General features: G+C 35.3%; 1 protein-coding gene and 1 long non-coding RNA gene across 4 annotated transcripts in view; one reads left to right on the top strand and one right to left on the bottom strand.

Moving 5' to 3' along the window:
- LOC134746692 (uncharacterized) overlaps window positions 1–22756 on the top strand; it is a 75747-nt gene that overhangs the window by 32640 nt on the left and 20351 nt on the right. The gene's annotated exons all lie outside the window — the stretch shown is intronic.
- Window positions 22590–22756, bottom strand: part of LOC134746709 (uncharacterized) — a 102118-nt gene continuing 101951 nt past the window's right edge. For all 3 annotated transcript variants that reach the window (XR_010128261.1, XR_010128262.1, XR_010128263.1), the window contains exon 3: window positions 22590–22647. This is a non-coding gene — a long non-coding RNA (uncharacterized LOC134746709). The remainder of the gene's footprint in view (window positions 22648–22756) is intronic.

Below are 22756 nucleotides of genomic sequence, written 5' to 3'. Positions count from 1 at the left end.
TATTACCGGCATTCGAAAGGTGATCTCGATAAAAGGTTTTTTAATGAGAGTAAAAAAATATCAAGAAATTTGACGCAAAGCGAAATCGTGTTTAAATAAAAAAAACTGGAGAGGGCTATAAATAAAGTCACGGTGCGGCACAATACTTCATGTTTTCATTTTCGTCGTTAAATAAATAATAGTAATTTGTGTAACAAGGCCGGCTGTAAAGCTCATCTGCGCGGCAATTACGAAAAACTCGGTGTTATATATTCAGCTCGGTGCGGTGCCGCACCCGCGCCCGCGCCTGCAGCCGCGCCACGCCGCCGAGTCCGCCCGCGCCGCCTGATTGCTAATTTCACGACAAAGAACGCCATTAGGTACTCGCCTGCGGCCAGCCACCAATGAAAAAATCTCGGATACTATTCGTCAACACTAATCAGCATTCTTTTTCTTTAACCAATTTTATGCTGTGCTAGATTTAAAAGTAGGTCGTTGTTAGAATTTTTTTAAACCTTTGCCCTCTTTGACGTTAAGTAGGTAATAGATGCTACGAAGACACAATGAACGTAAATATCTGTAAGATAATCGGTCTATTGGCTGACAGATTTGTCTTCGTTACTGCTCTTTGTTAATAATGAAATGCAGATCAATGTTTTAATTTGTAGCTAAGTCGCACTGGCAGATACGGATTGTAGGCTAAGATGTTAAACAAATGTCCCTCTGGCCATTCGGGTTAGCATTAGCGCCGGGCTACAAGTTTAAATAGATTATTTGATAAGAATGACAATAAGGCAAATGTCGTAGTGCTCGGCATACTATTGCCCAAACAGATTACACCCTGAGTCACCTCTATTGACAATGACTTAAGCATGTGACATTAGGCCTTACAATTTTTCAGTAGAAAATATGGGAAATAATGCTGTTACGATGTTCTTTAAATAATATTCGTATTAGTGCTGCCTAATAAGTGGACATCCCCTGAAAGGCGTAAACGAGTTTAGAGCGAGGTTAATAACCGGCTTGAAAAGGTTTTTAATTATTTTAAGAACACTGAATATTTAAAAAGTACAATGAATATAGGTCAACGTTAATAACAAAGAGTTTAAGCTTCAGAAATATTTAAAACGTAAACCAAAGCATGATTGTAGGTATTATATTAATAGGTACAATAATGTCAATAATATAGACACATACATTTATATGTATTTATATATAAATATCGCTTATTTTAGGAGACATTAAAGGGTCTGGCCGCAATCCTATAGTGAAACTGCCCGTATACACCTTTCTCAGGTGCGCTTATTTGTCTTGTTATAAGATATCGTTTTACCAAATTCCAAGCTTAGAATAATCTTGATTTGACTAAAAATAATTCAAAAAATAGTTTTAATTTTTTTGTAGCTAAACAATTAGTTTGATTTCCTTAAAATTTGGATTGTACATGTACCTAATAAAAAAATATATATTTGAGAGATAGCGACAACCTCAATTTTTAGTTATTTAATGCAGAATATAATATTGCATAAAATATATTTTTTTGTAAAAAAATCCATTTGGGGCAACAAGGTAAAAATGTCTTACTAATGCTTATAGGCCGTCCTTCTTACGACTATAAGTACGTATTAGTGCTAGCGGTACGCCAAAATCGGCTTAAAAGCCCTTTCATATTCTGATACCACAAACTATAGGTTTCTGAACAAAAAAATTTCGGATAAAAATTTTTTTTATTTATTTTTGGTGCTACGGGTTAAATTGATTCAAATGGCCTAGAGATCAATCGTACCGATTTTCATGCTTTTAACACAATTTGCAGCATTTTTAGGGTTCCGTACCCAAAGGGTAAAAACGGGACCCTATTACTAAGACTCCGCTGTCCGTCTGTCCGTCTGTCTGTCACCAGGCTGTATCTCATGAACCGTGATAGCTAGACAGTTGAAATTTTCACAGATGATGTATTTCTGTTGCCGCTATAAAAAATACTAAAAAGTACGGAACCGGTGCGCCAGTCCGACGCTCACTTGGCCGGTTTTTTTTGTTTTGGCGTACCGCTAGCACTAATACATACTTATAGTCTAAGAAGGACGGCCTGTATGCAATGCATGCAGGCTGTCCTTAAAATGTCTTACTAATGCATATTATGCATTAGTAAGACATTTCTACCTTGTTGCCCCAAATTGTTTTTTTTTACAAAAAAATATATTTTATGCAATATTATATTCTACATTAAATAACAAAAAATTGAGGTTGTCGCTATCTCTCAAGTATTAAAAAGAATTTTTATTTTTTTAAGCCTTTATGAATAAGTTAGAACCTTGTCTTTTTTTTGGAAAATAATTTACTATTAGGTGCATGCACCATCCAAATTTTAAGAAATCGAACTACCTACTCGTAGATGTCAATATATTTTTTCCTTTCTTTTAATTGTGGGACGTACCACATTATTACAATCTATAAATTGTATACATATACAGATGTCAATCACAGTGAAAAAATCAACGATGATCAACTCTGGTCAACGTGGGACTCGAACCCACATCCTTGGATTGCCAACCACCAGACCAGACCTCCAGACCAGACCAGACCAGACCAGAGTTGATCATCGTTGATTTTTTCATTGTGATTGACATCTGTATATGTATACAATTTATAGATTGTAATAATGTGGTACGTCCCACAATTAAAAGAAAGGAAAAAAAACTACTCGTAGTTTAGCTACAAAAAAAAACTTTTTTTTAATTTTTTTTTAGCCAAACCATGGGGATTCTAGGTTTGGAATTTGGTAAAATGATATCTTATAATAAGACAAATAACGCACAGTAGAAAGGTATACACTTCAGCCAGGGGCAGTTTCACTAAAGGATTGCGGCCAGACCATTTGTGAACCATCCCAATACACCTAGTCGACTAGTGCATAACTTTTATTAGAGATTAACTTTAATCGCACGAAAGCTTTGTTATACAATATCGCTAGCAGTAGGTGTAGGTATGTGAGCTGTGAACAACTGATCATATTTCTGATGTATGTATGTATGTTTTTTTTTTTTTGCCCCATGTGCACCTTAACGTCACGTATACGTCACACTGGTGCCGCAACCGCCGAATGCAGCGTCAGTAAAAGGGCCGCCTTAAACAATAACGGTATCAATCTATTTCAAGTCAAATCAGGAAAACTGCTCTTAACTGGCCCAAAACCTATCGGAATAATCCCAATACCTCTTACAAAACTTACAGAAATGGAATGGATCAGCCTGTTACATTAATCGTTACAAAGTAACCTCAGAAACCTCTCGTAGCCGCGAGCTAAGTCGTAGCGACAGGCGCCGTAGACAAGTCCGCAAGCTATCCGCGCAACTTTTAAATTGCCTCGAAATATGAGTCTCTCCCTCAATACACCGACCGCGGAGCTCAACAATAATACAGCATTCGCATAATATATCAATTGGATTCCAGTGAGGACGAAAACAATCACGAAGTAAACATGTTTGTGTTCGTATTATTAAGAAACTGAATGGAATACGAATTTTCTGCTTTGCGATCGGATGTTGACAAAATAATCACAATGTAGGCAGTGAATCTCCAATCAAACCATCGTTGTTGGTGGTTGAGAACTACAAGCCAGAAATTATGGTGCAATTACACAACAACAAATTAATTAAATTAAGAGCCCGGATCATCATGGAGCAATGACTAACAACACGGTGATTTATACCTCTACATCAGTACACCTTATAAAACAATGTCGCGGCTGTCTGTGTGTATGTATGTTCGCGATAAACTCAAAAACGACTGAACGGATTTTCATGAGGTTTTCACCTATCAATAGAGTGATACTTGGTTTCGGTGTAAATATAGTTGGTTACGGTTTTCTGTAACCCGTGCAAAGCCGGGGCGGGTCGCTAGTCATTATATAGGTCGTGATCACTTGGATTAAGGTGATCGGTCTACCAGTCAGTAATACTGGCCAAAACGCACTATTAAATTTGTGGCATGACGTGGCGTGTACATGCTACATATACCAATAACATTATTTCCTCGTCCAACTCACAATAATACAGTGCCCATCATGGCTATCATTTAAAAATGTTAGGGGAAATTTTCTGGGAAACGCGAATTTACCCCGATTTACATTCAGGAAGGATGCTGGGCTCGAAGGGACCAAATTGAATTCCTATCCATTCTCAGGCACAGTAGTCCGGCCAAAAATCTACATTAAACAAATTGTTCTGTGTGAAATTTCCATATGAGAATTTTATTAGAAAATAAATGTCAATTTTATTGCCATGATTTTGTTCCTTGACCAAATTGTCTCATAACAAAAATTTTAAAGACAATTTTCGATATTTGCCAATGGAAAAAAGTAGAGTGAAGAACGGGAACGAAAATAATATTTTCTGATGCGGGTGAAATACTTACAACAAGTTTTTCCGTAAAACTCCCGATACCTACCATCTGGATTCCACCTCAACGAAATGAATAACAATTTTCGCGTAGTATTTTTTCAATCAATTTTTGCCGAGTTCTGTTTTGTTTTTGGAGCAGTAAATACGTAAAGCGGATTTCAATAGAAATTGCGTATATTGTAAACAAACAAATTTACCTTAATTAGGTACATCGTAATCTCGCACCTTTTATGGAAACTGATCTTATCAACTTTATATACCGTCAAGTGGGGTAACTAGGAACAGGAGGGATAACAATAGACAGGAAATATTCTTCAAATACATGTACGACAGTCTGACAGTAACTAATAGTGTACTTTTTACAATCTTTGAATCAGGATTTACCGATCATAGGGTAAATTACTCTACTAGCTAGATTAGTTCATAGTAAAAAAATATTATCTAAAGTTGTCCCATCTGTGCCCAATTATCCCACTTGGCGGTACTTATAATTTTTTATATCAGTTTCTTGTCAAAATATATGTTAATCATAATTATTTCCGTGAAAACAACCTTCGTAGATACATTAGGTAGTATGTGAAATACCTACAGTTTATAGTTTTAGTTATAGTTTTATGTAGTTTTTAAGTTTAGTTTATATTTTTACTTTAAGGATTTATTTATTTTTTGGTATTTTTTTGTATTAATGGAAATAAAAATAAAAACCTACTAACACAATCAGTAATATATTTTTACATTATTTGCTATTTCTATTGAACTCCATTTCACTTTATTTATTAGGTCTACTAAGGCAAAGAAAAAGCGCCATATGTAACAAGCACTCAATTAGCCTCATGCATGAAGTTTATATTTTAACGAAATATGTTTTAATCGGATGTTTGTTACCGTTATATCATGTTACAAATGCATTTCCGTTTTTAAATTACAGGCATGCTAAGTTTTATTGTTTTATTTCGGAGTTATAGTTTCTCCCATACATCTTAAGGCTGTTCTGGAATCACTGCAACCCAAAGATTTATCACCAGAACCGAACAGGACAAGGACTCGCGCATGAATTTTCGATCTTGATACCTACTTCGTCCCGACAATTTGTCTAACGTGAATGCTCCATTGCATTGTATCCGACCCGACACAAAGGGTTGGATAAATCACATTACGGACGCGTGAATTGTAAATTGAACATTAGTTGTTACACCTCCAGCCTCCAGCGGTCGAGGGATCCGAAGGGAAACTCAACTATCCGTACGGAATTTTTACGATTTCGATTTAACGGTTGCAATTCCTGCGGGTGCAGTGCAAAGCAGATGTAAATGAATACAAATAGAGCAATGCGCTATAGCTAATGAATCATCAATATCAACGAGGCTCTTTATGCAATTTGGCTTGTAAATTGATAGGCGCGTTTAGTTAAGCAACCTCAAATTACCAGCAATGCGCAGATGATCAAAAGGGTGCCACTTACATTGGGTTGCTGCCTACATTTTGTGCTGTGGTTTAATCCCTATTTCACCGCAAAATGTCAATATCATATACATTATTATTGCGATTGACTAATAATTATGTATTTTGTTAGATGTAAGTTGTCCTATTTGTTAACATTTCAGAATAACATCAAAATGAATTAGTAAAGACTTTACAGTTATATTTTATACATTGCGCGGTTTATTAATGCAGAACGCTCATATGCATAGTTGGCAATATATTTGTAGAGCATCTGTGTTTCACTTACATTGTGTTAAGGAGCGCAATGCGACTGCCCAAACATCGCCAGGAATGTGATGCTCACATCCTTTATTAATATTAGCCGATACAAAGGCATGCATGATGCGTGGGGGCTTCTACATATCCCATATGTGTAGTCGTGAGTTCGAAGCCGATTCAATCAAATGAGTTTCTTGAGCTTATGTAGAAAATTACATTTGATATTTACTATTTTTACACGACTGCCCAAAAAGGAGAGTGTTATATTATTCTTAAGTCTAAAAAAATTGCGTGTGAAATCCTTTACACACATTCAAAATCGTGTCACGTGGCGCTCACGCAAAATTGAAAATCTTCAGTTCCCTAAGTCTTTACTTGTAATAGTTAGTTAAAATAAACATCCTTAATTTATTGAATATTGGTCGCCCAGAAACAATATTAGGAACTGACCGACATATTTTCAAAGGAATACGGCTATGGCATACCTACTTTCGTGAGAATCAGACATACTATCTCCGGCTAAAAATGTTTACAGAATCAACGATTATAATTCCTACATATTTATCTTAAAAATAATAAATCAGTAGGTATAGGTACAAAAACTTGTCAAGTGACAACCCCGTGCCCACACTCACAGCTCGGTCATAAAACTGCGGCGCGCAAAGAAGATTCACGGTTCGTGCGCGGTTATAAGTTTCAATTTTGCTTGCAGGCGGCGAGTGTAGGTATAATTTTATACCTAAATCTGGCTTTTGTGAAGGAGTATATTTCTGTACGGTAGTACTATTAGTTATTCTGTGGCAATATAGAAACAAAATTGAATTGCTGCTAAGAACATTTAGGCGAGTGGTCGCTTATAACATACTTCAAATTAAATAATAATCACAGAATAATAAGCACAAACCCATATAGTAATTACGCATGTAATATGCACAAACACTGTTTAATACAAAAATTATCGACACAATAATGAATAATTTTATTCGAATTCGAACCCAAATTAAACAATTGGTACGTAAATTACTATTTGAGTGCCCGAAACATTTCAATGAAACGTAAAATGCGAGTGGTGAAATAATAAGTGTTTGCGGCTACAGGGTATAAACAGTCGGTAGACTGTCAGTTATTTTCCTGCAATCAGCCCAATACCGATCAGTAATTGGCGCCCAGCGGGGACCTAACGAGAGAGATTGTTCGCTGATGCTACAAATACTGCCCGCCCTCTATTAAGCAGGGATGGGGTGATAAAAATAATGCTGTAAATATACAGCAAATGGTTACGGGGCGGGGTAATGTTGTCTAAATCATGTTTCTTTCGATATATTGATATTGTGTGGTTTTTGCAGAAAACTCATTTTGATCTCTATGTAATGGTATAGCGAATTAATTTCATACGTTTTCTTGTAAATGTGAGGTTACTTTTAACCTACCTAACCAGGCTGTTTGAATTATTTATAATGCGAGCGCTGGCAACGGGCTCGATAATTCGAGGTGTATTTTAAATTAATTATACGCGTTTTATTTTACAAATTGATATCAAATAGTAAAGTTCTAATGCAGCTTTTGCTGTTTGAAAAGAACACAAGTTTGAGATAAAACTACGCAACTGCGTAAGTGGCGTTGTGCTACACTTGATTCCTATTCGTTTGTTCCTCTTTTTACCGCCCTCGATTTGGGTCGTTGGTATCGCACATAACTCTTATTAATATCCAATCTACTTTTATGCATATAGTGTAGGTTGACGTTACTATGACGTTATATAGATTGAGATATTAGGTGTAGGTTATATTTCTTTTCTCTTTGATCCCATTATGCCTGAGGACCCTGGTATAAATGATGATGATATAAATTTTTTTTTATAATTACAGGTTGATCCGCGGCAACAGTATTATGATCTAAAAAAGCGCTACGATTTTTCAAAAACTGCTGGCTGAACCTGCCTACTGCACCTTAATTATAAGTAGTACCACAATGGTTTTCATAACGCGTTGTGTATTCGCGTAATGGGCATTTTTTTTAATAGGTACCACATAACTGTACAAAAATTTGAAATTAATCATTAAACATGAATATGTTCATTAAATCACTAAATTGTGACGTTTTCAGTCAAATGATACCAGGTCGATGGTCCGTAAGTACCTACTAGTAAGTGTCACAAAAACGTTCAATATGTTAAAAAACATTTTAACATATTGAACGTATCTTAACAACGTATCTTTAAATAAAACATTTGAATCGTTCAGCATTCATTATATGTATCTACGCCCATAAAATCCGGTCTGTCGTCGGAGCAAACTTATTTACTAAAATCGTTGGTAATATTGCGGAACGAGCGTCGTTTGTTTCATTTCCTCGAGAAGCGGGCATGTGCCGCCAATATAGTTGATATCGAGCCGCATCCGCCCGTATTGCCGCATCACACTCATTCATTTCCAATTTAGTTTTGATGAGTGCTATAACAACATAGGGACGCCTGCTAATATTTGGCTCATTTTGATTCGTATTGTGATGCATTTGGCCGTGCGACTACGGGAATATCGTTCGGCAAATCTGAAAAATATTAAATGCTTTATAAATATATATTTTTCTTTTAGCTGATATCATCCCAACATGCACTTTAACATATGTATTAGCTAGTAATGTTAGAACGTTATACCTATTATATAAGTTACGAAGCACCAAGATTAGCGTTAACGCATGCTTATTTGAATATTTTCGAAATGCGCATTATGTAGCCTTACTTAGCACACTTCAAGTGTTGCCAAAAATGATAAAGAATAAACTGTTGCTCAGTATTATGTGCGCAAAGTTGGGAAGAAAGTACATGGAGCCAAAAATCTTTGGTGCCGACGCCCGACATATTGCTGGCCAAGTCGCATTGAGATTGATGCGTGTTGTTTGTTTCTATAGAATCCTGTAGGTATGTATGTTACATACCTATATACTGTGTGTTTTGATGATGATGCACTTTAGTACCTACGCTATTTCTCTAAAAGACACATTGTTGCAGTTTTCAAACCCCGAGATTCTAAAAAATATGGCAGTCGTGACCTACAACAACAAAATTAATACTACTAAGCCATTGATTTATCATCCAACCGCACAAATTTTCTAATTAAGAGTAGGTAATGAAAAATATAGAATTTAAAAAGTGATCTATAAACGATGCAAGCTGGTGCTTCGCATTGTGCCCGCAAAAAAATACAAAAATATCAGATTTAGCACGTATGAGGTGGCCCATTTGAACGAATGAACGACTGAACGAATAAATGAATGAATGGGTTCACAATGCAAAAGGAACGCAGTTTCACAGCCCGCTGCCGGCTGGGAACGATTGAATTATATTCAGCTATTAAACCTCGGCCCTGAACGGATACACTTCATGTTAATATGAGTAGATAAATCTTAATATTTTGCGTTTTGCCATTGTCAGTGTCACAATACTAACGTGCAAGAGCCGACGGTTTTGATAAACGAAGCATCCAACGCAGCCACATTTCACCGATCGTAATTTATCATGACAGGTGCCAAGCCTATGTAGCTAGCCTATCGCAATCTTTCGCGTTTCTGCATCATGAATTTCCTATAAATAAATAAATATTATAGGACATTAATATTACGCAAATTGACTAAGTCCCACGGTAAGCTGAATAAAGTGTGTAAAATGAAATGTGTTCTGGGTACTTAGACGACGATATATGTAATATATAACAACTTAAATACATAGAAAACACCCATGACTCAGGAACAAATATCCGTGCTCATCACACTAAAACGTATTCGATGAGCTGTTAAAGAGTAATTCGGATTTTAGAAATACTTTAACTATCAACATCGTTAAAGAAAGAAATGTCTACGACTAAATACTTAAAGTATCCAATATAGCAAACTCCCAACTCCTATACACCTATGGCTACGTTTCATGTTGTTCCTTTGTTGAGGTTCGAGGTGTGTTCCCAAATATTGTTAACATTTTAGTATGGAAATAAGTATTAATAATTTAATGAAGTGAACACGGCAAAGGCTAGTTGGAGATAAATGAGCTTGACGAAGAATAAGTATGTAGGTAACTAAGTAAGTACATTATGTATTATGAGTCAGTAATTTGACAAAGGATATAGCGTTGTGTCAGGGTAGTAAAATACACAAAAACAAGCCACAACTTGGGTCTACTTGTTTTATTTTCCCTTTACATTGGTGGTATACGCCCGTGGCATTCTTAATTTGAGGTCAACAAGTTGTTAACAGGAATATCATATCGAAGTATTTTTACAAACCTACTTTAATAAATTCTATCTGAGCTAAATTGATCGGGGTAACCCTTGAAATAACTAATTATTTAAATGTGAACACAATGTACTTACCTACAACTACATGTTGATTCAAAAACATCATAATTAGTTTTTTCTGCAAAAAGAAACGTGAAACATAACGAAATATGAAACGCGATTTTACTTTGAGAAATTTGAAATAAAAAAATAATAAACTAACACTGTAGATACCTACGCTACTGCAGGGTGACCAAATGTAAATATTTTTTCTTTATAATTTGAATAATAGCTCAGTTACCTTAAGTCGAAAAGTTATTTGACTGGGTTATAATACTTATAAATAACCGAGATAAAAACTTTCATATCAAGTAAAAATGTAAGGTAATATTGGTCAAAGTTTTCCCTAATATTTTTTGTAACATTGTTTTGGTTCTGATCTCTTCTCGTGAATTTCTCTGCATAATATTACTACCAGTAGGTATCATCAAAGGATCACCCTGATTTCCAAGATATTTTAAATATGCGACTTTCTGATTTTCCCTCAACCATCGTCAAAGAAACTCGATTCCACTTCCTGCTGGCGCTCCGCAATTTTAAATCGGAAAGTTGTAGGTGAAACAACAAAATATTGAATATACAAAAGCGCATTCGGGATGTGTGAGATATCTAAATTTTTCCGTGTGGCGCGGTCCTTTGTTCCATCGGCACTTAGCACCCTTTGTGCATTACTCCCGCCCGCGGCGTCGACACCAACCCTCGGTGGCGAACTGTACAATTGCCGGTTGTGTGTATGTGTACCTACTTAGTGTTATCGTTTGACACTGTTTCGAGCTCAAGGCACATTCCTACAGGGATGTTGGTGACTGTAACTACTAATGCTACCTAATTTGGAATGAGTAAAGCCGCCTAGGAATTATCGGTGATCTATTTAATTGAAATACCCAGTTGATAAAACAAGCGGTTCATTTTGTAACACATCAACTAAGAGTACTACGCTTCTATTACTAATAATATTGGCTTTCATTTCATTTGAATTTGAGCCAATGTGTACTTTCCATTAATAATGGAACTCAAGAAGATGCTTTAAATGTACCTAAGTAGTGAAAATTAACCAAGCGTTTTCTAGCCATACCTAGTAAAACTTGATTAAAATAAAACATACAATCATTGGCACTCATTTTTTTCAAGATTTTCACCGCTATTGTTTCCTCATTAAGGTTGACGTTACCAATCATAGACACGACGAGCAGGTTTACCCTAATGTAATATGTACATATAAAATACATTTGACCAGGCTTCATGTTGTAGGAATCAACATGATTTCATAAAATCTGTGGTATAACGCAAAAAATAGGCAACAATTTTTTCTTAACTTTTTTATTTCCTACCTTTGAAAGTAAAAGCTAGTTAAATATTCGTTATATTTCAGTTAAATATTCTAGCTTACATTGAAAAAATTGTTAAGTCCGCTCCCTAATATTGCAAGGGTTCCGTGGCTCATCGCCTTGTACGATGCCCCGCGGCAAGTGACCCTCGATCTATTCCCAGAGAACCCTATAAATATTCCCACAGCCATATGAGGTGTAATCAACAGAATAAGCTTTTATAAAAAATACTTATATAAAAAAACACGCGCGCTTTAATAGAACATTTTTTATGCATACAAGCAGAGATCAGTTTTCCATCGTAAAAAACATTTTTAAATTGCAAAAATCCGGATAAAAAATATTGAAACTTAACTCTACGCAATATCATGCACATCTTTTTTCAGTTTTTGATTGGACTCCCGGGATTCGGTGAAAAGAGGTCGTGACATTTTTTTGTCATGCATTTTGTTTTCTTTTCCTCTATGGAAAAAATTCGTCATGCATACATGTAGAAAACAGTCATGCACTTCTTAAATGGTTTCATTTAATCCTAAAAAAAAACCGCCTGTTAACGTTTCAATATATTAGATGACTAACTTATCTTTGAAAGTTACTTTCAAATTTCAATATCCAATATCCGCTTTTCGACGTAGCTACTCAATTTGTGTTTCGTTGAAAATTACGGCTTACAAGGAGCAATTCTGTTATTAGATTAGGAAAAGCGTCGGTAGTCTCAGTGCAATCGCGAAGTTTATGCATGCGTTATAAACCGTTATTAGTTGGCAACTGCTTGTTAACATAGCTTTGTAGTGGCATTACAATATCTGTGATATGCTGATGTGGCCAACTTTAACGGATGCCAGCGGGAATCAATGTTCCCCTGCCGCTTAATATTTATTGGGCCAGCCGTGTATCAAGGGCCTTAAATATACTCTTTTGGAAGATGCTATAAACAAATAGGGAAATATATTGGAGTCCCTCTTATTTAGAAAATAGCTATAGGGGGTGGTACCTTGCCGTAATACAGTGTAAACTAGTACGGATAGGTATAGCAAAAGCAAGCTACCCGCTTTCGCTATACCTTGCACATTCATATTAGTATAAATATATCTATATGTATAGCAATGTACCAAACCGATTTATGTACCTAAGTTATGCTCCTATGTAAAAGTAAGCAATAAAGATATTGATTGATAATATATTTATTGTAAAAAAATGTGAAAAATAAATAAACTATACTCTATAGACACTAATAAGTGTAGGATTAAAAAAACTTGCTTATAGGTAGAGTAGATAGTAAGGTATGATAGTTGCGGTCCAAAAGATAGTTTATTAATATTTTTGGTTATGATGGCTAAGGAGGTACACAATAAAAAGTAATGTGTTATCGTTATACACTAATAGCACTCCAGCAGAAATCAATATACAGCTCCGAAAAGCGCAGAGGGTTAGAGGGACTACGCAATTTCTCTTGTGTCACCACTAGCCGCGGCCAATTATCTGATAAGCCACTTCACCCTTCCGGTAAAGCTTCCGACTGGCAAAGCTCTACATACTGGTAACCCATCACCATGGCAACCAGCGGCGCAATTCCGCTTGTGTTTTGACAGACACATATTCTAGTCATAAAATCTATCACAAAGTTAAGTTTCCCTAAAGGCTATAATTTTTAAGTTGTTAAATTGATAAAAGATAAAGATAAAGATAAAGATAAATATAAAGATAAATATAAAGATAAAGATAAAGATAAAGATAAAGATAAAGATAAAGATAAAGATAAAGATAACGATAAAGATAAAGATAAAGATAAAGATAAAGATAAAGATAAAGATAAAGATAAAGATAAAGAAAAGATAAAGATAAAGATAAAGATAAAGATAAAGATAAAGATAAAGATAAAGATAAAGATAAAGATAAAGATAAAGATAAAGATAAAGATAAAGATAAAGATAAAGATAAAGATAAAGATAAAGATAAAGATAAAGATAAAGATAAAGATAAAGATAAAGATAAAGATAAAGATAAAGATAAAGATAAAGATAAAGATAAAGATAAAGATAAAGATAAAGATAAAGATAAAGATAAAGATATTTATTCGTGACGATCACAACACAAATACGAACATGTACAGACAACAACAGCAAGAAAAGAAGAAATCATCAAGTGTGCATCACGAAATGGACCCAACTCAGCATAATGCTAGCTATAAAGCCAGCGCTGGTCTTCCGTAGGGCCCATTCGGTGATGCCACGACAGATAACACACAGATACATATTAAAACATTACAAAAATACACACAAAGAATAATTACAAACATATTAACCAAACCAAAAAGAAGTACATTAAGAGCACAAATAAAAATAAAAACAAGTCCAAAAGATAATATATTTATATATTTATTAAGAAAAAAAGAAAAACATTCAAGAAACAAACAAATCCATAGACAATCAATAATTATGAATGCGACCATACAATCTGTCAAAAAAGTCATCTGTCATCTGTCAATTGGGTTTTATATACTTGATAAAGGGACTAATAAATAAATAATAATGCTAACATGCTATCGTCCCTTGCCTTAACATATGAGCAAACGAATCGTTCATATTTTGCGTAAATAAATGTGACAAACTAATTTTTTTTTTTTTTTTTTTCATTTTGGTTAGTTGTAATATGCGTTTTTGCATGCACACAGATCTAAAGAAGCGGCAGATGTAGTTATCAAAATACAGCAAGACTATCATCATCATCATCTGTATGTATATTTGCTACACATTTTTTTTCTCCTTAGGAATAAGGAACTAATAACATACATTTAAGTAATAAAAAATATGTATGTTAAAATTTCACGCTTTTAAACTTGAATATGTTTACACTTAGTGTTGTTGAACGTGTTTCATGAGCAAACATAATAAAATTCATGCATGTATGTAACCCATTCAAATATTCAATCTACGCTCACTAATCAATTTTCCTAATTGTGTTGGTAATTTTGGTAAAATAACATTCAAGTTAGTTTATACAGTGTTGGTCAAAGCGGCCGGTATATGTTTTATTAACCCTCAGTTTTCCTCCAGCCCTTCTAAAACCGCCAAATGTTATTATTTCTTCCAATTTATTTGGGTCTCTACCCTCAATTAAAAGCCTCGGTTGTTTAAAATTGATTTGTTATCTTCTCGTTTGTAGGTAACGCAATTGTCTGGGCAGCGAACGTCTTGTTAGTTTTATTCCCTGCCACGCCACGGCGGCGGCTCGAGAACTTATGAAACTCCCGAGTCCAAGAATTCTCTTGTACGTATTTATTTACTACGGGGTACCAGTTTCAACTTCTTTTGCCTAGTTTCAAAATTGTTTCTTACGAATTGGAGAACAAACGAAAGACTTCTTTATTTTGTTATAGGAATAGGCAAGGCAGGTAAAAACAACAAGTAGACTTAGTTACTTGTTTATCTGTTTTGTGTTAAAAACTTTCTGGTCTTTTTCATCAGTAGGTAGATAGTGTTACGTTACAAGTGTCTTCTTTATTTTATTATACAAAGGAGTTACAATATATATATACTGTATGTATCTATAACTTAAACTTCAAAGAGATCTTCAAATAGATTTATGTCCTAAATTTAATTTTTGTTATGAAACTTTCTAGTCTTTTCATAATACCTATATGTAGTTGAAAAATAAAGCTTGCTTTTCGCTAATTAGTTAAAAACGAATAAACCTCAATTTTTTTTATTTGTTACCTATATTAAGCTTGTTACTTAGTCTTAATTACAAAGTCGTATAGGTATTTATAACTACTCTCAAAAGAAGAAAAAGCACACAAGAATTTCGTTTTTTAGGGTTCCGTACCTCAAAAGGAAAAAACGGAACCCTTATAGGATCACTCGTGCGTCTGTCTGTCTGTCTGCCTGTCTGTCTGTCTGTCCGTCTGTCTGTCCGTCAGTCACAGCCTATTTTCTCCGAAACTACTGGACCAATTAAGTGGAAATTTAGTACACATAATATGTAAGTTTGTGACCCAAAGATGGACATGTAACGTAAACAAATTAATTTTACCCACGGGGGCCACTTTTGGGGGTAAATGAGAAAATTAAAAAATAAAGTTTGTCAAACTATATTGGTTACATATCAAATGAAAGAGCTCTCTGTGAGAATCTCAAATATATTTTTTTTATAATTTTAAGATAAATAGTTTAGAAGTTATTCAAGAAAATAGGCAAAAAATGACCATTCCCCCCTTTATCTCCGAAACTACTGGGTCAAAAATTTTGAAAAAAATATACAAAATAGATCTTTACGTATAGATCACCGGAAAACCTATTAGAAATGTGCAATCAAGCGTGAGTCGGACTTAATTACTTAGTTTTTGATCTGAACCCTACGGGTTTTTAAAGAAATTTCACATAAAAAATACATTGTTTAAATTGTGTAATGTACGGAACCCTTGGAACGCGAGTCCAACTCGCACTTAACCGGTTTTTGTACTAAAACCAGCCACTGTACAATTCAATTAAGATTAGCAATTGCTATTGAAACAAAATCCCATTGATTGACGCGGTATATCGCTGTAAACCTGTATGCAGTATCAAAGGCCCGCACCGCAGGTACCTTTGTGTCCGCTGGACAATCGGGATTCAGCTAAGGGTCAGCGACACAAGGTCTCTTGCACAAAGGTACGTGTTTGATGTATTTAGTGGAAACTGACTGAATCCGTATTGGGTTTGTAAGTTGCAATTATAATTTGGAGGACGGTGTTACGCGTACTGTACCTACAAGAAATTTGAATAAGTATCAAATGCGCGAAATATCGAGTCTATTATCAAACGATATTTTTTCACTTAACCCTGTAGCCTGTTTTAGAATTGTAAAATATGAATCCATATTAGATACATTTATCTGGTGTACCGCGTTCACACACATTTTGTTTCATAGGTATATTTGTGAATTTGTATGCAGTGCATACTAATTTGAATATTTTGAGCCCTTTCGCACCAATGAAATGAGTGCTGAATACACCTCTATTAACTCGTTTTTTTGACACATGCTCTCATTATATTTTATGAAAGACTGATCTTCGCCATCGTTGTTGATATTGTTCTATTATAATTTACAGCAAACATATCATATCACCAAATCTGCAAGCTGCATTTCACTGGTGCACTCGGGCTATTAGCCACGAACACGAACACATCAACACGACGACCAACCGGAACAACCCTTTGCCGACTCATCCTACAAATTGGCAGTTTAGGTTGTAGCCTGATGCCACCGGACGAGGTGCGGGCGTTTGTATTGTACACAAGCTCTGGATGCCTATTCGAAATTTAACAATCTTAACTTTATTGAATGAGTGCATCTCGCTTGTGCTAATTGGTGCTCACGCGAAGAATTGCTACTAATGTCAAATCAAGTTAATAATTTTAAAGCTCAAGTAGGCTTGATCTTGATCTGAAATGGGCTCCGTTTTTTCTATCAGCGCCGAACTGGCAAGGAAAAACGAAATCTATCTATACATATAATAAAGCGGAAGAGGGTCGAAAGTCTGTACATGGAAGATATTCGAAAAAAAATTGGCTGGGTATACTTAGAATCAATAACAGAATACATTCCAACGGTTTTTAGAATATTTGTCTGTTTATCTGTTTGTCTGTTTGTCTGTTTATCTGTTTGTCTGTTTATTTGACCGCGCATAAAATGAAAACGGCTGAACGGATTTTGATGCAAACTTTACTAATCTGTCGAAAAAATCCACGGCCAGGTTATAGGCTATAAAAATTTGAGAAATTTTACCCCTAAGGGGGTTAAAAAGGGGATGAAAGTTTGTATGGGGTTCAAGATTTATTTTAAGCTAGCAATTTGAAACTTCGTAAAAAGATATATTATTGAAATACAAGAAAACTGATTTCAGCGTTTTTTGAAAATTCATCCCCTAAGGAGGTGAAATAGAGGTTGAAAGTTTGTATGGAGATCAATTTTTTTTTCGAGTGCGTTACTTGAAACTTTGTATAATGGGCATATTATTATAATACAGGAAAAGTGATTTAAGCGTTTTCAAGAATTCGTCCCCTAACGGGGTTAAAAGGGGGTTGAAAGTTTGAATCCATTACAAATGCTTTGAAAATTCTTAGAAAGGTACGATAGACGATTACAAAAAAAACTAATTTTGACGTTTTTGGAAATTTAACCCCTCAGGGGGTTGAAAAGGGGATGAAAGTTTGTCTTGGTGTGCAAATTTTATTTTAAGCTAGCTATTTGAAACTTTGCAAAACGTTATTATATTAAAAAGCAAGAAAATTACTTTCAGCGTTTTTAATAATTCATCCCCCATGATGGTGAAAAAGGGGTTAAAAACTTTATCTTGATAGCTACTAGGCCAAGTTAGGTATCGTTTTTGTATAAATCGGGTATGCCGAATTCATTTATGATATCAAAATGACACCATTCCCGAGTGAAAACACAAAAAATATGAAAAAAAAAAACTTTTTTTAATTTCTCTTCACGCTTAAACCGCTAAACCGATTTAGATAAAATTTGGCATAGAGATAGTTTGAGTCCCGTTGAAGAAAATAGGGTAGTTTTTATCCAAAAAATGGAGATTGTGTTTGCATGGAGAAAAGTCCGAAATATCAAAATTACGATTTAAAAAAACACGATGGAATAAAATCACGAATGTGCTATTTCCTTAAACTTAAAATCCGATTGTCACTTGAGAGAAAGCTTAAAGTTCCGATTTTACACTTTTCCGAAAATATTTTTTTTCCGAATTCCTAAATTCCGAAAAATCATTGTCCGATCGGAAATAAAATAATTCGGCATTCAGAAATTCGGTTTTTTACAAGATCAGAAAAATGAAATCCGTGATATTCAAATGAAGACTCACGTTTTAGTAATTATTACGGGTACCTGTCGTGCCGCGTCATGTTAAATTCGGCATAAAAATTCGGCATAAATAAATTAGACAGAAATGCGAACCTGCGAAACCGAACTGTTGCTAGAAGTGGGTTAGGTTAGGTTAGAACTGCGACCCCCAAGAAAACGAACTGTTGCCAGAAGTGGGTTAGGTTAGGTTAGAATTGCGACCCCCAAGAAAACGAACTGTTGCCGGAAAAGTGGGTTAGGTTAGGTTAGAACTGTGACCCCCAAGAAAACGAACTGTTGCCAGAAAAGTGGAAATTTAAAAATTGGGATATTTAAAATAGGAATCACGTTAATTCGGAATAAGGGCAATTCCGAATTCGTGATTTTGAAAATCGTAAATGTTAAATCCGGCGTTTGTCACTGTCGGAATTGTTATAATCGGAATTATGTGGTTGGTAATTAAAAATTTCGGAATAATGGCAATTCGGAATTCGTGATTTCAAAAATCGTAATTGTTAAATTCGGTGTTTGCTACCATCGGAATTGTTAGTCGGAATTATGAAGTTCGGAATTTACAAAATTCGGCTTTTTGGGTTTTCGGAAATATAAATCTTCGTGATTTTCATCATTCGTAATTATGACAGTCGGAATTTTGAGGGGTCGCGCATTTAAAAATCGGAATAATAAAATTCGACATTCTAAAATTCGGAATATAAATTTTCGGAATTATGTAGTGTACCCGATTTGGATAGGTACAGTCAAGGACGTAAAAATACAAAAATGGTACTGTATCGTTCTATATATACCTACTACTCCTACTACGTTTAAATCACGTCAAAAATTTGAATAAGGGCAAAAAAAATATTGATTTTGGAGTGTAGTTTTATTTGGTGGTAGCAAAGAGGATATAATATTATAGAGCGGTTCTGTCATAGTAAATTTTGTAACCACAGTAAATTCACTGCCATCTATCGACACACTTTAAAACTAAAAATGAAGATTTATAAAAGTACGATAAAATGTATTTAAATATGGATAAATGTTTTTTTTTTATTTGCATTAATTATTTTTATTATTTTGACCCATGTTCTTTCACTGATATGCGTTAAAATTGTTAAATAACAAACGAAACCGTCAACACCCTCTAGGGTAGTGGACCCGGTAATGGGCGTGGAACCGGTAATGGGTCATAAAACTACAAATCTTGTAAAATAAGTATCTTAAACTAGTTTATAAACACTGGTAATATTTGACCATAAACAAGAGTCATAGAGCTGCTTAAGTTTGACTTTTTATGAAATTCGGTTATTATTTAAGGAATTGGCGCCAACCCAAAAGTTGTCGTGTTACTGAAAAAAGTAACGAGTGAGAATTCTTAACAACTTTGCTAAGAGAGGTGAGTTCATATTAATGAATTATTAGTTGGTGTAAACTAGAATGTGTTTTGTTAATTGCATTCACCATGAGATAAGGTATACAACACACTATTTTCTGACTCCAGAGATGTAAAAAAATAGTAGTATTTTGCCCAATCCCATCATAGGAGCTGTAAAACTACATGCCTCCTATGATGGGACAATTTACATAATGATGCTTCCCATGCCGTCATTTCATGTTTAAACAATAAAATGTAGTATTGAAATTTGTCAGGAGGTATGCTCGGACTTCAGATAAAATTAATATAGTTTTTACAAACTATTATTAACTTGCCCTATTAGTTATAGACCGCGAGCCAGACGCAAATTTCGTCAGTCATCGCCTCCCGGGCGAAAACTCGTATAGTAGAAGTGCTAGTTTCGAAAATGATGACCATTTTGGAATCCAAGATGGCGGACATGCACTATGTCATAAAAGTCGTCATGGATGTCGTTTTATAGGTTTAAGGGAGTGTAGATTTCAAAAATTATGTCCATTTTGGAATCCAAGATGGCGGACATGCACTATGTCATAAAAGTCGTCATGGATGTCGTTTTATAGGTTTAAGGGAGAGCAGATTTCAAAAATTATGACCATTTTGGAATCCAAGATGGCGGACATGCACTATGTCATGAAAGTCGTCATGGATGTCGTTTTATGGGTTTTAGGGAGTGCTAGTTTCGAAAATGATGGCCATTTTGGAATCCAAGATGGCGGACATGATCTATGTCATAAAAGTCGTCATGGATGTCGTTTTATAGGTTTAAGGGAGTGTAGATTTCAAAAATTATGTCCATTTTGGAATCCAAGATGGCGGACATGCACTATGTCATAAAAGTCGTCATGGATGTCGTTTTATAGGTTTAAGGGAGTGCATATTTCAAAAATTATGACCATTTTGGAATCCAAGATGGCGGACATGCACTATGTCATAAAAGTCGTCATGGATGTCGTTTTATGGGTTTTAGGGAGTGCTAGTTTCGAAAATGATGGCCATTTTGGAATCCAAGATGGCGGATATGCACTATGTCATAAAAGTCGTCATGGATGTCGTTTTATAGGTTTAAGGGAGTGTAGATTTCAAAAATTATGTCCATTTTGGAATCCAAGATGGTGGACATGCACTATGTCATAAAAGTCGTCATGGATGTCGTTTTATAGGTTTAAGGGAGTGTAGATTTCAAAAATTATGTCCATTTTGGAATCCAAGATGGCGGACATGCACTATGTCATAAAAGTCGTCATGGATGTCGTTTTATAGGTTTAAGGGAGTGCAGATTTCAAAAATTATGACCATTTTGGAATCCAAGATGGCGGACATGCACTATGTCATAAAAGTCGTCATGGATGTCGTTTTATGGGTTTTAGAGAGTGCTAGTTTCGAAAATGATGGCCATTTTGGAATCCAAGATGGCGGACATGCACTATGTCATAAAAGTCGTCATGGATGTCGTTTTATAGTTTTAAGGGAGTGTAGATTTCAAAAATTATGTCCATTTTGGAATCCAAGATGGCGGACATGCACTATGTCATAAAAGTCGTTTGTCGTTTTATAGGTTTAAGGGAGTGCAGATTTCAAAAATTATGACCATTTTGGAATCCAAGATGGCGGACATGCACTATGTCATAAAAGTCGTCATGGATGTCGTTTTATGGGTTTTAGGGAGTGCTAGTTTCGAAAATGATGACCATTTTGGAATCCAAGATGGCGGACATGCACTATGTCATAAAAGTCGTCATGGATGTTGTTATATGGGTTTTAGGGAGTGCAATAAGCGGCCAGTACTGTAAAGTGGATACGCCTATTGGGGAAGATGTGGTAGATATTTAAACATAGAGGATTGATCTTCAATGTATTATTTTTTTCTCACAGGTTAGCTAATTGACAAATCATCTATACAGAATGACTGCCTCTTCAGGAATGGCGATCACGCACCCCCGTTCCATTTGACAGGGCGATACGATTCTAAATTCAAAACGTGGCTGTCACCAGTTACTGATAAAAAAGGCTGTAAAGGTTACAAAACCTTTACAGTACCTATAAAAAGAAGCTATGTGTATGTAAAAAACGGATTAAGCAATATCAGACCAATTTGTCGCGGGGCCCTCTATGACATTTGGTCGAGCACCGTTCACCCATCTCGCACCGTTAAGAAGTTGCTGTACAAAATAAGTGGTAATTTTTTCCATCTTGGATTTTTTCAAAAAAAATTTTTTATAGCAATCCATGGACCCCGAGTTTCCGTGACCAACATTTAGCGCGCTAGGACAAACTTGAAATACGGGCGCCATTTAGAATCAGCCATTTTGAAATAAAAATGGCGGCGTCAGAAACTGCCAGGGTCCCTCTATGACATTTGGTCGAGCAAGCCCCACCTAATTTTGACCGTATGGCTGAGCCGTCGTAAATTTGCCATCTTGGATTCCAAAATGGTCATTGTAATGTCCTGTATTTACCACAGTAAATCATACGATGTAATGTATTTCCAACGGCTCGTCAACCCAAACATCACGTGATACGACTGCTCTGCTCGCGGTCTATCATCGACTAACACCTGTCAGTGACGTCACTATGACGTAAGTGCTCGAGACGCCAATACTAGTCATCATTTTCGAAATCGACACTCCCCAAAACCCATATAACGACATCCATGACGACTTATGACATAGTGCATGTCCGCCATCTTGGATTCCAGAATGGTCATCATTTTTGAAATCTGCACTCCCTTAAACCTATAAAACGACATCCATGACGACTTTTACGACA

This window comes from Cydia strobilella, chromosome 13 (assembly GCF_947568885.1).
Source record: "Cydia strobilella chromosome 13, ilCydStro3.1, whole genome shotgun sequence".
NCBI classification, from domain to species: domain Eukaryota; kingdom Metazoa; phylum Arthropoda; class Insecta; order Lepidoptera; family Tortricidae; genus Cydia; species Cydia strobilella.
Note: the sequence above shows the minus strand (reverse complement) of the source record. Positions and strands in the feature narration are given on the sequence as shown.